This window comes from Toxotes jaculatrix, chromosome 16 (genome assembly GCF_017976425.1).
Source record: "Toxotes jaculatrix isolate fToxJac2 chromosome 16, fToxJac2.pri, whole genome shotgun sequence".
Taxonomy (NCBI): Eukaryota; Metazoa; Chordata; class Actinopteri; family Toxotidae; genus Toxotes; species Toxotes jaculatrix.
The window spans coordinates 1,846,553-1,863,183 of record NC_054409.1 but is presented as its reverse complement, the minus strand read 5'-3'; the positions used below and the strand labels follow the sequence as shown (position 1 = coordinate 1,863,183).

Here is a 16,631-nt window from a genome sequence, read left to right as displayed (position 1 = left end):
TGCGCCTCCCTTGGCTTGCCGCGTGCTAAATCCCAGCCTCCCCTCCAGGCCTGGCTTTTACATGGAGACTACAACGTCTGGGAAACCATCAGGCGTCTTCAGGGAGTCCGCGACCAATCATCGTAGCTGAAGTGCACTGTGTTGTTGAGCGGGGTTCCCTGGGTGATATCAGTAAATCAACTGACTGGTTGTGCACAATTCACTTGATAAAAACTTAGCCGCCTTTTCCTTCAGCCACTGTAAAAGTTTGACTCCTAACTAAACATGTGTGTCAGAGCTTGATTTTCTACAAAGCAAGAGAAAGGTGCACCGTTCCCGGCGGCACTGCAATGCCAGGTCGATGCGTGGAGTGAGCGGAGCAAGCTCCCTTTTCAGCTCCCTCTCCTAAAAATGGGTTTAATACGTTGTCCCCATATAGGGAACATATCAGATATTAAACTGATAAGAACAGATACTACACTTGATCTTAGCCAAAAGGCCGAGAAGCGATGAGGCCCAAGCGTTTGACGTCCAAATCAAGCTCTTGGTACAACCGTCACTTGTCGCGTTTGTAAGCCAGCTTATCAATTGCCGCCACTTAGCAACTCTGCCCATCTGTCTGCCGTGTACTTTTCCCTGCCGCTATACAAAGATGTTTGACTTTTCACCAACTCAAAAGGCTCAGCCATACGGCAAAGCCGGCCAAAAATAGCTTCAACTCATTGGTGTTCCACACCAAAGCCTGGAAATAAAGCATACTAGAACAACATCTAGCACGCATTTCTTCCACAAACAAGCAGCAAAGTCGGACAGGAGAGCTCACACTTCATTTTGTCATGGAAAGGCCACGCCCACTTCCCCAATTCCAATGGGAACACAGGGAATTGTCATGACTAAACACGCCACTCTGCAGCGTACGCCAGAGAGCTTCTGCAGAGCAACACTGCCGCTTTGTGGACAGACTGCAAAAGCTGACATGTAACTCTAAATCAACAAAGCCACTTCACAAAATGGAGAGCCTTCAACAGGTTAGCACATGGGCATTCCTCACACATTGTGTTTTCTTCTACACGCACGCGACAGGGGAGAGCGCGAACACAGTCCCCCACTACCAGAAATTATGCAGTCAAGATTCCCACATTTGGGGAATTCGCAGGGGTCAGCACAGCCGGAGTGCAATGGCTGAGCCTCACCCTGGGTGAACCACCTTGTTGATCATGGTATCTCCCCTGCCAGGTAAGTATGAGCTGCAGTTGGAAGAGAGCGGGTGGTGGTCACCAGGCACAGCGCTCTGGCTGACGGTGCCTACAATGCATAATCCCACATTTCAGTGCCCTGAGCATCAGCTCCCCTTTGTATGTTACATTTATGGCTGAAAAGACACAAACACTGCTGCAAATAGGCTGCGGCGTGCGGCAAACGCGCTTTGTTGGATCTACCCATCATGCACTGCTCTGCCAAAAACAGAGCATTTCACTGTGTCAAATGCCACTAGTCAAGCTGTCTCTTGGGAAAGAAAGCAAAGGCCCACGTGGGACACTTTTCAAAACATTTGACTAAATGAACTACTAACATGTATTGACTTACTGAAAACCTTGGAGCTGATCTGGACTCTCCTGTGGTTTCCTCTTGTCCTCGTAACAGCAGTAGCTCCTCCCTTCCTTGTCAATAATTGTGCAGAAATATCTGAGTGCTTCTTTCTTCCTAAATCATGAGCAAGTCCTGTCCAGTCCAACTGTTTCTGCTCCTGTTTGACTTCTGAACTTGTCTCTGGCTGTGTGTCCACTTACTGCAGCCTCTGACATCAGACTGTAGAATGTTGATACATCAAAGGCATCAAAGGACAAACACACACACACACACTCACACATACTGGTACTTATATCTTTGTGAGGACACTCTCTGGCATAATGCATTCCCTCGCCCTAACCTCTCTCTCTCTCTTAGCATCTCAGACCTATGTCAGTACCTGTGCCTCTGTCAAAGAATCCAAAAAAAAAAAAAAAACACTAGACCTGTACACACATAAAGTCATGTATTCATGTAGTCATCTGTGAATGTGTGTTTGATGAGTGCAAAGTGAAAATGCTGCATGAACCTTGTTTTTGTAAAAGCTTCTCTTGTTTCCTTTGCTTCTTACAACTGTATATTTTTCAAGCATCATCTGTCACATTGAAGAAATAAGTTCATTCAGTAGCGTTATTTCTTTTTTTCTTGTCATCATGTACACTTTTCTTGTCTCAAAGACGCCAGCATCCCCACCAAAGCCTAAAAATAAAGTATACCAGCGAAATGACAACATCTGGCACACATTTCTTCCGCAAAGAAAGGGCAATGTCGGACAGGGGAGCTCACACTTGTGGCGCTCTATAAAGATGTTTGACTTTTCACCAACTCAAAAGGCTCAGCCATAAGGCCAAGCCAGCCAAAAATAACTTCAACTCATTGGTGTTCCTCTCCACGGAAGTCTTTAGTAAAAGGCGAAAGACTTGTGCGTTATGAAGAGAAACAAGAGTCACAACAGGCCTGTCTCAGAGAGCAGCTGAGGACCCTAGTCGTCCCAGGTACCACCGTCGCGGTGCGCCTCCCTTGGCTTGCCGCGTGCTAAATCCCAGCCTCCCCTCCAGGCCTGGCTTTTACATGGAGACTACAACGTCTGGGAAACCATCAGGCGTCTTCAGGGAGTCCGCGACCAATCATCGTAGCTGAAGTGCACTGTGTTGTTGAGCGGGGTTCCCTGGGTGATATCAGTAAATCAACTGACTGGTTGTGCACAATTCACTTGATAAAAACTTAGCCGCCTTTTCCTTCAGCCACTGTAAAAGTTTGACTCCTAACTAAACGTGTGTCAGAGCTTGATTTTCTACAAAGCAAGAGAAAGGTGCACCGTTCCCGGCGGCACTGCAATGCCAGGTCGATGCGTGGAGTGAGCGGAGCAAGCTCCCTTTTCAGCTCCCTCTCCTAAAAATGGGTTTAATACGTTGTCCCCATATAGGGGACATATCAGATATTAAACTGATAAGAACAGATACTACACTTGATCTTAGCCAAAAGGCCGAGAAGCGATGAGGCCCAAGCGTTTGACGTCCAAATCAAGCTCTTGGTACAACCGTCACTTGTCGCGTTTGTAAGCCAGCTTATCAATTGCCGCCACTTAGCAACTCTGCCCATCTGTCTGCCGTGTACTTTTCCCTGCCGCTATACAAAGATGTTTGACTTTTCACCAACTCAAAAGGCTCAGCCATACGGCAAAGCCGGCCAAAAATAGCTTCAACTCATTGGTGTTCCACACCAAAGCCTAGAAATAAAGCATACTAGAACAACATCTAGCACGCATTTCTTCCACAAACAAGCAGCAAAGTCGGACAGGAGAGCTCACACTTCATTTTGTCATGGAAAGGCCACGCCCACTTCCCCAATTCCAATGGGAACACAGGGAATTGTCATGACTAAACACGCCACTCTGCAGCGTACGCCAGAGAGCTTCTGCAGAGCAACACTGCCGCTTTGTGGACAGACTGCAAAAGCTGACATGTAACTCTAAATCAACAAAGCCACTTCACAAAATGGAGAGCCTTCAACAGGTTAGCACATGGGCATTCCTGACACATTGTGTTTTCTTCTACACGCACGCGACAGGGGAGAGCGCGAACGCAGTCCCCCACTACCAGAAATTATGCAGTCGAGATTCCCACATTTGGGGAATTCGCAGGGGTCAGCACAGCCGGAGTGCAATGGCTGAGCCTCACCCTGGGTGAACCACCTTGTTGATCATGGTATCTCCCCTGCCAGGTAAGTATGAGCTGCAGTTGGAAGAGAGCGGGTGGTGGTCACCAGGCACAGCGCTCTGGCTGACGGTGCCTACAATGCATAATCCCACATTTCAGTGCCCTGAGCATCAGCTCCCCTTTGTATGTTACATTTATGGCTGAAAAGACACAAACACTGCTGCAAATAGGCTGCGGCGTGCGGCAAACGCGCTTTGTTGGATCTACCCATCATGCACTGCTCTGCCAAAAACAGAGCATTTCACTGTGTGAAATGCCACTAGTCAAGCTGTCTCTTGGGAAAGAAAGCAAAGGCCCACGTGGGACACTTTTCAAAACATTTGACTAAATGAACTAAACACTGACATGAACTACTAACATGTATTGACTCACCGAAAACCTTGGAGCTGATCTGGACTCTCCTGTGGTTTCCTCTTGTCCTTGTAACAGCAGTAGCTTTCCCTCGCCCTAACCTCTCTCTCTCTTAGCATCTCAGACCTATGTCAGTACCTGTGCCTCTGTCAAAGAATCCAAAAAAAAAAAACACTAGACCTGTACACACATAAAGTCATGTATTCATGTAGTCATCTGTGAATGTGTGTTTGATGAGTGCAAAGTGAAAATGCTGCATGAACCTTGTTTTTGTAAAAGCTTCTCTTGTTTCCTTTGCTTCTTACAACTGTATATTTTTCAAGCATCATCTGTCATATTGAAGAAATAAGTTCATTCAGTAGTTATTTCTTTTTTTATTGTCATCATGTACAGTGGACTGGTAACCTCGCTCACAGCTGCTTCTTAGTAACACAGTTTACATTTCCTGATTTGAGAGGAATACACTGTGGAGGGTGTGTGGAGGAAAAACAAAGCAGTAGCTCCCTCAGAGAGGATCAATGAATGAGGCCAACTGATTGTTTGTATAATAACCATCTGTGGTTATACACCTGAGAGCAGAAAGATAAATGAATGACATCTACTTTGCACCTATGTTGCTGGGACAAAAGATGATGAAAGAATGATGAAGAATTATTTTCTTTCTGGTGGAGAACAGATTGAATATGGAGGCTCCATTGGACATAATAGCTGTTTATCAAAGGGCTGCTGGTGTCAATATTATGTGTTGATTTTTCTAAACATTGGTTTAATAAGAATCTCTCTGCAATGTGAAACCAATTTTGTGGGAAGGCTGAGTTACCTTGAAGCATTTCACCACCTGACAGCAGCAAAGCTGGAGCCTTTTTTTCACGTGTCTGATCATTTAACAAACTGATATTGAAGGGTCACTTCACTGCTACAGACAGCTCCTCTATGGCTCTGATTTGTCTGCTAAATAAAGCTGTTTGACAGTTGATTTAAACACCATGTACAGTTCAGCAGCTCTGAGGAGAAGAAGTGAATCAGTGTCTCAGTGTCCAGGTAAATGGGAGCTTCACCTTTTTGTCTCTGTGTCTTCTGTGAGCCAGTGGAGGAGTTTCTGTGGATGAAGATACTGAATGTTAGTTGGAACATCTGCACAGATTATAGTACAATGTGACTCACAGAGAAATACATCAGATCAATGAAGCAGATGCATCATAAAGCAATAAAACTGTCAATTGTATCAATGTCAGTGTTTCAGTATATAGAGTTTTTCTTGTCAGTGAGGTTGTGAATAATTTTCAGTGTTGAAAAGTTAAAACGCTTTCAACAGTAGTTTTCAACATCAGTTCTAAAATCTGCAGACTAACACCGAGGCCACAGAGTTTTCTAAGTAAATAAAGTTGCTGTGAGCATCTTTTGTATTTTCAGAGAAGCTCACCAGGGAGTCCAGAACTGTACCAAGGCATCTGAAGTTTTCCTCAGCTTCAGCATGTTGGCTATCAAGTGAAACTGGCTCTGTGTTCAGATCTTGTTTTGTACTGATAAATAATTATTTATTGATTTCCAGCTGGCTAATGAAACAGCATGTTTGAAAGTTGACAGTACAGTGATATTCATTTTGTCTTTTCAGATCTCACCAATCACTGTACACATTTGTTTTTATTGTGACATTTATTCCTAATTGCAGCTTTGAACTGATGATCCATCACCTCAGAGGATGTTTTTTTTTCTGATTTGTTGTTGTTGTTCCAGATGGTTGAACACTGACACCAACAGTCCCTACAAAGATCCCATTATTCTGTGTTGACTGGCTGTGGATCACCTTTCTTCCTCCTTTAACTCTTCTATGAACAGACACTGCAGCTGGTGTCTCTGTCCACAGCAGAGTGAACTCCTGTAAAGGAGAATAAGTGAAGTGGAAAGAGAAGATGGAGACTCACTTCTCTCTCTGCCAAGATATTTAGGATTGTTTCCATTAATGATGAGATCCAGTTCTCTCTGTGGAGTAAAGGCCCAGTGACAGAGACCAACACACTTTAAAGTGGATCTGAACCAGAAAGTGATGCTCTGCTCTACAGTCGCTTGGCTCTCAGTCAGAGGCAACGTGTTATTAAAACGAGGTAAATGAGGGAAACTTTCCCAGGTTTTACATGATGAAACAATGAAAACCACTGGGATGGAGTCAGCAGAAATAGACGGAGGAGCTCTTTATTCAGGACAGAGACCAACAGCAGAGGAAAGTAGAGCTCCAAGAGTCATTAGCATCAGAGAACAAGTATCACAGAGTGTCTGCAACTTTACTGTGAATCATCCACTGCTGGAGGTCACAGCTCAGAGTGGAGAGAGAGCTGTGTAATGTGCTGTCAGATTCAGAGCTTAAATCAATACACATCTTTTCTCAACTGTATCCTGATACTGGATGGATGGAAAGTCACGTTGGCACTTTCAGACTTTCTACTTGTTTTGTAACTGACAAGAGTCTGTGGAAAATCATGATGCAAAGAGGAAGAACCATAATAACTCTACAAACCCTCTGATCATCCCAACAGCAAATTCACTAATGGACCAGGGTTCACACATTTACAGTGTGAACCATGTGTGAATGCATTACACCATCACACTGAAGCTCCACTCTGGCAGGTGAAAAGTAGCAGCTGACCTGCAGCATGTGTACAGAAGGAGGAATATATCTGTCTACACCCTGCAACAGTAGAGTCAGTGGAGACGAGTCTGCAGTGCAGGAGAACTGGACTTGGGATCTGGGAAAAAAAGGATAGGATGGAAATAAGAGATGATAGAGAGATGACTGTACAACTGTGATTTCATCAATTTGAAGTAACACTGAAAAAATGGAACCATATGAGAAAAATAAAAAGTGTAAACAGTGATAATTGTTTTGTACTGTAGAGAGAACAGCAGTCGTCTCTGCCTCTTTCCATGGTGCTGACTGAGAGCTTGTTAATGCTTCACTTCACAGTCCACATTGTTTGGAGTTGAGGAAAATCTACAGCAACAGGATTAAAAATAAAGTCGCAACTCTCATAAACATTCAAATGATTATTTTTTTTTTAAACTAATTGTCTTCATCCTGTGTTGCAAATAATAATGTGTGAACTTCATTATAGAGGCTAATGGGCTCATTATTGGCTAATTGCAGCAGGTTACTGCCATCAGCCTGGAGGCCATTTTATGCTACTTCCAACAGGATTTCAGCAGATACATTAACATGAATGTTGTACACACTCCTTCTATCTGTTAGTAGTTGTGTACAGTTCAGCTGCTGCTGTCCTTGGTGCTGAATTCACCAACCCAGCTGAATGGTCCTGAGTGAACAGTGAACACATGAATATCTCTTTGACCAAAAGCAGCTTCAGTTCCTGCAGACAGTCCCTATGAGGAGTAGTAGTTAGTTGAGTGGAGAAGCACTTTTATTTGTGGAGCATCTATCAAATCAGTCCAGAGTGAGTCCTCAGGGTCTAAAAGATCTCACAGCTTCTTCTCTCAGTCAACACAGCCTCAGATTCACCAACATCAGCTTGACACACTGACATCCAAAGGTTTGCTGGAGGACAGAAACACTGTGGGCTGGAAATGAATTATGAAACAAGGCTCTTAGTGAAGTTCTTTGTTCTTTCTATCCTGTGACAGTGGAAATAAAAAGTTGGGTTGAGTAAATGTCCATCATTTACACTTTACTGTGTTGGACAGTAAATAATAATAATAATGTTTCTTCTGTAGATGTTCTCACTGCAGCTCGAGGGAAGAATAAAAAGTAAAGAAACAGCTTCAGTGGCTCTGACAGAACTAAGTGGAATAAATCTGCTGTCACGCTTGTTTGCACACAGATAACTGGCTTTATCCAATGAGACCAACTAGACTGTCTTCACTTTGACCTCTGACATATACTGGAACACCACTGTATATATGGGACTAATCAGCTCCTGTAGATACACTAGAAGGATTTTAGACTGAAAAGACATTAATATTTTTATAATACCATCATATATCAAAAGTGGAAAATATGCACTAATGTTATTCACACAAATAATATATGTTTTCTTAATGTGCCAATTTTCCATATGAGCTGTCGTCTTCACCTTTTGTCCTCAGCTCATTTAGAATTATAAAGGCAGATACTTGAGTCTGACTCATGTTGTTTCCTGCATTAATCAGCTCATCTTCTGTCTGAAGGAAAATAAACTTGTACACATGTATTTAAACTACACATGGTCAGTGTCAGTGAACATCACACAGCTTTAATATGTGATAAAAGAACTTTTTTTTCCTCTGGACATTAGACAGTGTCCACTGTAACTGTCCACCTGAGTATGAATGTTTAACGGTGCAGAGACAGAATAACACAGAGACAAACAGCTGGCTAAGATCCCATCAGAGACCAGCAAACACTTTGTGTTGCTTCCTCCTCCCATTCCCCTCCTCTTCACTGGCTTCACTTCACTCCATGTGACAAATCATGGTTGTGGTGCTGAATGAAATGAGTTGGACTTGTCCACATTAGTCCTGCTGTCAGTCCTGAACCATGAAACGCTGCTTAGCAACATACTGAGCACACACACAGAGACAGAGGACTCTCACACAGACACAGTCTCTTCCTCTCTGGATAACAGTTCCGGTAGGGGTCGCTAATGTCCGTGTGAAAGCAGCAGAAGAAGCAGCGACAGAGTCTCCAGCTCTTGTGTTCATCAGCAGCGTTCACACTGGGATTTCTTCCTCCGCTCGGCTTCATCTGCAGCGCTTTCTCTTCTGGAAATGAACCGCTGGACACGGAGCTTCGTCGGGAAGAGCGCGGAGCTTTTGCAGCTGATTAAAGGACACCATGCTTTACTTCTGGATACACACCGTGTGGATCCCCGCCGTCGCTTTCCTCTTTGGATTTCAAGGCAAAGGATCGTTTCACTCTTTTTCTTCCTGAAAACACCTGACATGACAGAGAGGTCTGCGCTCCTCATGGCGAAGCCTCTGACTTTCTGCTGCTTCCTGTTACAGCAGAGCTCTGTTTGCTCTAAATGAAGTTAGTGATGAGTGGAGCTGAGCCGAGCTGACAGCAGTCTTCATGTACAGTAGCAGTGTGTGACACAGAGAGCAGAGCAGCCTCAGAGGCTGATGGTACAGCGGACAGCTTCAGTACAGTCTCCTCTCAGCACAGTAGTAGAGTAGTGCAGAAACATGTGGAGCCTGTTGGACTGTCTCCACTGCTGGACTTATTTCTGAGAGCTGGTCTCTCTGATGAAATGTGTGTGTGGGACATTTGTATTAGGCCGTATGCAAGTTAGCTTGTGTATATTGTTAAATAGCTGTAAATACCAAACCTAACCACAGAGTGGACTCTGGATACAAACCCCAGTCTCCCACCTCCACTGCTGTTAATAAACTTCATTACCTCATTCATTCAAAAATCTGTTTCCTCTGAACATCATCCAGCCACATTATGTTTCACACATAATGGATTTACTACAGTTTAGTGTATTTAGTGTATGTGGTTGTAGTGAGCGAGGGAGTGAGAGAATGAATACAGGAAGACAGATGGATCAACACGGTGAACAAAACATACAGGTGTACAATGACAGTGTTGTGGTAAAGCTGAGTTACAATCCAATATCATAATACAGAGAGGGAATATATACTTCATTAAAATGAGCAGTGACAGAGCACAGACGAGTCACATCAATTCACTGAACTCCTCCTGTCACAGTCACAGAATAATGATCACATTACTATAGAAACTTCTGGATAAATGATGGAACAGTTCATCATTTTTCTCTGACCAACAAGAAAATGTGTTTTTCTTTGAATCATGAAAATCTTTAAAATGAGTGTTGTGGGGAAAAAAAAGGCAAAAATGACAGAAGAAATTTTCTCCTCTCTCTTCAATAAGTTTCAAGAGTCATCATGAAGAAATAAAGTACATCATTGTGTTTAATAGTGAACTGGAAACACAGCTCTTGTGGTGTAATTGTGCTCATAATAATAAAATTCTACAGCTGCTGCAGTGACAACTTTTCCTTCATCCTTCTTTTCCCATCACACACACACACACACCATCATGGAGAATATAGGACTTGCAGCAAATCAGGATCTGTATTGATCATTCTTCATTGTTTTACCTGATGCTGCTCTGACATAACAAACTATAACTACTTGCAGAACAAAGTGTGTGTGTGCATCTTAAAATAAGGGTTAGTAGAAACATAATGTCTCACACAAGCTGCTCCACATAGACCTAGCATAGCATTTGGAGCAGGCACACAATTAAATTCCTCAAAGGCCAAATGGATTTTCTGATTGTGTCATTCTTCAGAATGGCTGTGGGCTCTGTTACATCTAAACAAGATGTGTGTGTGTGTGTGTGTGTGTCCCACTTTACTTCAACACACCATCAAATATTTCATTAGTGCTTCAGGACTGTGCAATTTGTTAGAGTTAAATTTAGGATCCATTTTTCAAGAGAACTTCTCAGAACCTTTTCAGTCTATGAACCTTTAAACATATCAGCTCTCTCACACTGACTGAGGCTGAATTCTGAACAGCTACAAGATTTGGAGCTTAGTGACCATCATCAAAAGACAAGGAAACAGAAGAAAGGAAACATTTCAAAGAATGAATGCACCATTTCCTCATATGAAATAGTTTCACTGCTTAATAATTAAGATCCTTCAACAACTAGGACTTAATACAGTCCTGTAGATGAGCTGCATGGAGCAGAAAACAAGAATCAGAGCTGAGAGTCTAAAGTGGCAGAGTTAAACTTCCAAACTTATTCTGTCCTCACAGTCATCAACAGTTTTCCTCCTACACTCAAAACACAGCAAATGAACACTCATCCAAATGCATCACATGCCACCTCAAACACATCAACATATTTTAGATTCCAGTTTCAGGACTAAGGTTTTCAAGGCAGGAAGGAAATCACTGATTGTTTTACTGTCCCTTAACCAAAGAGGGTGAACATGAACACAGCCTGAAACACTTCATGCAACAGCTGATCCAACTTTAAGTCCTATGACTCATTCTGGAGATTTACTACAGGACATAATTGTATTGAACTGGAAATGAACTAAAAATCAAGGCTCAAAGCCAAAAGGAGATTTGAACCTAGTGTTCAGTATAAGACACAAGTGGACTCAGTGATAGGTAAATGTAAGAAGGCTGAAACTTTAAAGCACAATAATAAGTAGATGATTGTAGAAGTGGAAACAGTGTGCTGGTTAGTTTGCATTGGACTGGGAGATTATTTCTCCTGAGTCTTAAACTGTGCTTCTTTGTTTTTGGGCCAAATCTTGAGAGATGATGAAAGTGATTCACACATTGGAAATAAGAAGATTTTACCAACACATCAAACTGTTTCCTGTTCACAGCACTTAAAGTGAAGTCCTCCATCAAGTATCATGATACATCACAGACCTGACCTACAGTACATTGATGTATTTTCATAAAATAACACACAGCACTCTCCACTTTGTGCTGTGACATCCAACTCCATCATTTCCATTAGAATTTCTTTAGAAAGGATCTTGTTGCAGACAGTACAGACTTCCTAGAAATCCTTTCCTTTAACACAAACTACAGTGCATCACACCAAAACAAAGTTAAGAAGTTGAGCAACCATGAGAATATCTCACAGTCATGATCAGCATAAAAAAAAAACAATATTGTCCATGAATGATAAGCACACAATCAAACCACCGGGCTTATGGGTATGATTACTTGCCGTCACAGTTTCATAAACATATCATTTGGACAAAAACATTTCAAAACATTAACTTCTAAACTAAACACTGACATGAACTACTAACATGTACTGACTTACTGAAAACCTTGGAGGTGATCTGGACTTTCCTGTAGTTTCTTCCTTGTCCTTGTAACAGCAGTAGCTCCTCCCTTCCTTGTCAATAATTGTGCAGAAATATCTGAGTGCTTCTTTCTTCCTAAATCATGAGCAAGTCCTGTCCAGTCCAACTGTTTCTGCTCCTGTTTGACTTCTGAACTTGTCTCTGGCTGTGTGTCCACTTACTGCAGCCTGTGACATCAGACTGTAGAATGTTGATACATCAAAGGCATCAAAGGACAAACTCTCTCTCTCTCTCTCTCTCTCTCTCTCTCATACACACACACACACACACACACACACACACTCACACACACATACTTGTACTTATTTATTTGTGAGGACACTTGCTGATATAATACATTCCCTAGCTCTTACCCTAACCCTAACCAAAACCCAATTCTAACCCTGAAACCAAGTCTTAACCCTCAAACAGCAACATGAACACAGATGGAAACACTGCAGAGCTGCTTTGGATGGTTTAACAGGTAGAGATCATCAGATAATGGAATGACCTGATACCTTCATCTGTATCCATAAACACAAATCTCCCAAACACAAACTTAACCACAATGTGATTCACAGTTAACAAACACACTTGCATGTAAACTCTCACACCAGCATAAAAATAAGTCATTGTTTTAGGATCTGAAGAAGAAGATCCAGGATGAAGGAGATCAGGAGACAGGAGCCCCACAACAGAAGAGAGAGAAATAAAAGAAATACAATTAAAACACAAACTTACAAACAGATGAAGAATCACCTTAAAGACATTGTAGTAAACAAAGAAAGTTTTGTTTCTGGACCCAGACTGAGAAAATACCAGTAACTGAAAATAATGATGAAATAATGTTGGAGGAAAAAAAAAGCTTCCTCCTTCCATCCAGCCTGGTTATTTTACAGCTTCTACTCCCAGAACATGATGATATAGTGTCAGCTTTAACTTTCACCATCAGCTTCCTACTTGATTCAGGTGACAGGTGTAACTGTTCTCTCAGTGTGATGCAGAGAAGAGACCAACATACAGCAGGACTCTGTGGATTTAAGGTCTAACAGCACAAGATAAGTTGAACGAGATCTAAAAGAAACATGAGTCAAAATGATTCTCTGTGCAGCAGCTGATCTGTTGCAGAAACAACAACTAAAACTGTCTGTGGCAATGGAGAGATAGTGAATATCACTCCTCACTTTCAATAAAGAGGTGAAGACAGAAAATAATGTCTACTGCAAAGTCACAGGAAAACCAGAGTGTGAGGAAAGAGCACATTACTGTATTGTGTATATTTATGTGTATTTTATATGAAAAGTAGTGACATGGATTTATACATCATTTATCTATGAAGATGTTATTTTTTATTATTTTATTAAGTTATGCACGATCACAATGTATAAAAGTGAGGTTTGAGCATCTACTGTTAGAACAGGACTGCAGTACAGTGCATACAGACATGCTTTTCTCTCACCATGTTTTCATTTAATAGTTTAGTTCTTGTTGTGATTCTAAGGATTCACACTGTGCCTAATGAGTGACCAGGATTTATTTATCATTTATTTCTCTGTATGCACATATAAATATTAAACGAGGAAGGTTTTTACATGAGAGGAGAAATGTTGAAGATATAAAATCAAATCAGAATTGTTTTGAATGTAAACGTTTGGGATTTTACTATAAGAATCTTTCCTGGTGTTAATAATCCATCTTTTTTTTTTTTATTGTTTTGAAATGAAATTTACGGGCTGCAGCAGGATATAATGTACAAGTTTTACTGTGGTATATAATTTGCTTTTTTTCCAATGATAGCGTATTTTCAGTTGGAAACATTATTTCATTGTTTGCGTGTGTCCGGTTTAGTCCCCGCCTCCACAGCGCTCTAATTGGTTGGGCGGGTCTTTGTCCAAACATGCCCTATAAATACTCTTCACTTTGGATTGCTGGCGTGGTTGTTCCACACTGGCTGGATTAGCAGCAAGTGAGAGACAAACATCGATCAAGGCTTTTTGCTGAAATTTTCACTGAGGATTCCTTTGGATTCTTTTACACACATACACTCACATATCACAGTCACATTACACTCCACACACACACCGTTTTACACACATTTTTTCATGGTTTTGTTGCAGACATGAACTTTGCTCATGGTGAGTACTAAGCTCTGTGGTCGGAGCTTGCTTGTGTTATGGTCATTTTTATTAATGTTAAGTAGTGTTTGTGAAATGTAACGTGGATATGTCTGTGTGTAGGAATTATTGTTTGTTCTGACCAAATTCATTCTAACACATGTTCCTGTTTGTTAGAACATGTTAGTAGTGTGTGTTACCTCCAATGTTTTCATAGTAGCGTGAGTGAGTGCGGTGTGTGTGTGTGTCTGTCTGTCTGTCTGTGTGTGTGTGTGTGTGTGAGAGGAACACACACGAGTCATTTGTTTACAGAGTGGTTTAGCGGTAAACCGTGTCCTATATTTCACTCTATAACACGTTTGGAAGGCAACTGAATGTGCAAAGTAATGTATGTACCTCCCAAGGTCATAAGGTCACAAGTTGGTCATTCCAGCCGAGTGTCCAGACAAGAAGGTAAATGTTACCAAAAACATGCTAATGATTTGGGTTAGGGTTTTTTGTTCTCAGTCTAACAGAAATGTTGTTTCTCCCTTTGTTGCAGTTTGTTCTTCTTGTAGGGGACTCCCATTTGTGATCCATTGCAGATGGTATTGTGAACATGCCAGGGGGTTTCCTGTCCCTTGATATGCTCAGGACCAAAGTTGTAAAAACTGATCTACTTTCTGAAGTCACTGTATGTAAACAAACCCTATTTGAGAACGATGAGCTGAGGTTATTATTCCACATGTAAAGACTTTAATGTTATGAACTTTCTTGTCTCACAGAAAATTTGAAATGAGCCAAACTAAATGCTTCATTTGGTTCTGAGCTGCTTTTATTCTTTTGGATTAATATTCATTAGAGGGCAAAGTGTGGCAGGGAGATTAGAAGAAGCCCCTCCTCCATGCATCACCACCTCCTAATAATCTGACCAAATGTATCTCAGTGAATATTGGTTTGAGTCATGAGTTTGTTTATTTATTTATTTATTTTAACTTTCAGAATGGTTTTCATATTCAGTACAAGTCTTTTTAAACAAGTCTTTTAAAAGTTATTGACAAAATAAATGTCACAAGAAAATGTTTGCTGAGGGCCTGGGAAGGTCTGAAGAGGGGACGAAGAGGAAGCACCGAGAATCCCTGCAGGACTCTGGGATCCACCTCTTGTGGACAGACCATTTTGGTGCTGGGTGCCTCCTGCTGCCTCTCCCTCAGGATCATAGTTTCCAGCTGTGCTGATGACTTTAGGATGTTCTAATTCACAACCCTTCAGAATATATCAGAGATACTAAAAACCACTGTAGATCCACTGTTAATAAAGAATGTGTGTCAAATGTGACTCACTGAAAATTAGGAGATAAGGCCTCTGGGGACGTGAGGAGCATTCAGGCTTCAACCTCAACGTCCCTCATTTTATTGCTGACGTTCACTGTCCACACCTGAAACAAGAAATTAGATATGAAGAGCAGTTTTTACATGTTTAGACATTAAAATCAGCCTCATGTAACAATTCACTCCAAACTGTTGGAAGTGTTATTGGGATTCTAGTCTCACCAGCATCAGAAGAGGTTTGGAAACCTCCTCATCAAAATCCTCCAGTTCAAACTCCCAAAGTGGTCAAACAGAATCAAAACGAAAAAAGAAGCTTTATCTTTTCTCCTGCACTTTATTTCACTACAGACAGATTGGTGTGACATGAGCAGAGTTAAAGGTGTAGTGGTGGACTGTCTGAGTCTCAGTAACTCAGCGCTCTCTCAGCCAACATTTGTTCTCCACCAAAATGAGGTTGATCATTTCTTCAGCAGTGACCTGAGCTGGGATCTGGTTCTTCTGCTGGAGGTTTAGGAGCTGCATCACCACTGCCATCTAAAAAAAACATGAAGGAGATACAGTAAAGCCTGAAATTATTCATACCCCTGGCAAATTTTGACTTAAAGTTACTTTTATTCAACCAACAAGTGTTTTCTTGATTGGAAATGACACAGGTGTCTCCCAGAAGATAATAAGACGATGCACAAGAGGCATCATCGTGGAAAAAAATATTTCTCAGCTTTTATTTACATTTAAAAGTAATTTTAAGTCAAAATTTGCCAGGGGTATGAATAATTTTGGGCTTGACCGTACGTCAAATAATTTAGCTGGTGTTTTGTATTAGTGTGGGCTTGGGAGGATAGAAGTTCTTATCTGAGTCTTGTAGCTCTGTATCTGCCAGCAGATCTGCAGAGCTCCATTATAGATGGATGTTTCAAACAGCACCTTTGAACAAAAGAAGACAATGTTATTCATTAGTTTCTGTTAGTTTGTTTAACTCCAGTAAGAGTTTGATGATCGACCTGAGAACTAAAACACGGGTAATCCTCTCTGCACAACTGAACACACTGAGTTCAAGGTGAAGAGTGAGTGAGGTCTGAAGAAGAGTTCAGAGTGCTGAGTCACAGACTGAACATTCTAGAACAGAACTCATGTCACACATTCCAGAAGGTCACCAAGGAAACGCTTTGATCCAATATTCTGTTGTTCAATAAGGAATAAAGAGTCAAACCAGCCTTAAAACACCACTGTGAAATGATGCAAACATAATATATG

The 16,631-nt window shown here is 41.6% G+C and overlaps 5 non-coding genes across 5 annotated transcripts; all 5 read right to left on the bottom strand.

Moving 5' to 3' along the window:
- Positions 1-299: 299 nt before the first annotated feature.
- LOC121196512 lies at positions 300-490 on the bottom strand. Its single transcript, XR_005895964.1, has one exon. It is a non-coding gene; the product is annotated as a U2 spliceosomal RNA (small nuclear RNA).
- A 569-nt stretch (positions 491-1,059) lies between these two features.
- Positions 1,060-1,223, bottom strand: LOC121196415. The gene has a single exon (XR_005895878.1). It is a non-coding gene; the product is annotated as a U1 spliceosomal RNA (small nuclear RNA).
- A 1,159-nt stretch (positions 1,224-2,382) lies between these two features.
- On the bottom strand, positions 2,383-2,497 carry LOC121196172. Its single transcript, XR_005895647.1, has one exon. It is a non-coding gene; the product is annotated as a U5 spliceosomal RNA (small nuclear RNA).
- A 358-nt stretch (positions 2,498-2,855) lies between these two features.
- LOC121196484 lies at positions 2,856-3,046 on the bottom strand. The gene has a single exon (XR_005895937.1). It is a non-coding gene; the product is annotated as a U2 spliceosomal RNA (small nuclear RNA).
- Positions 3,047-3,615: 569 nt separating this feature from the next.
- Positions 3,616-3,779, bottom strand: LOC121196551. Its single transcript, XR_005896000.1, has one exon. It is a non-coding gene; the product is annotated as a U1 spliceosomal RNA (small nuclear RNA).
- Positions 3,780-16,631: the final 12,852 nt, after the last annotated feature.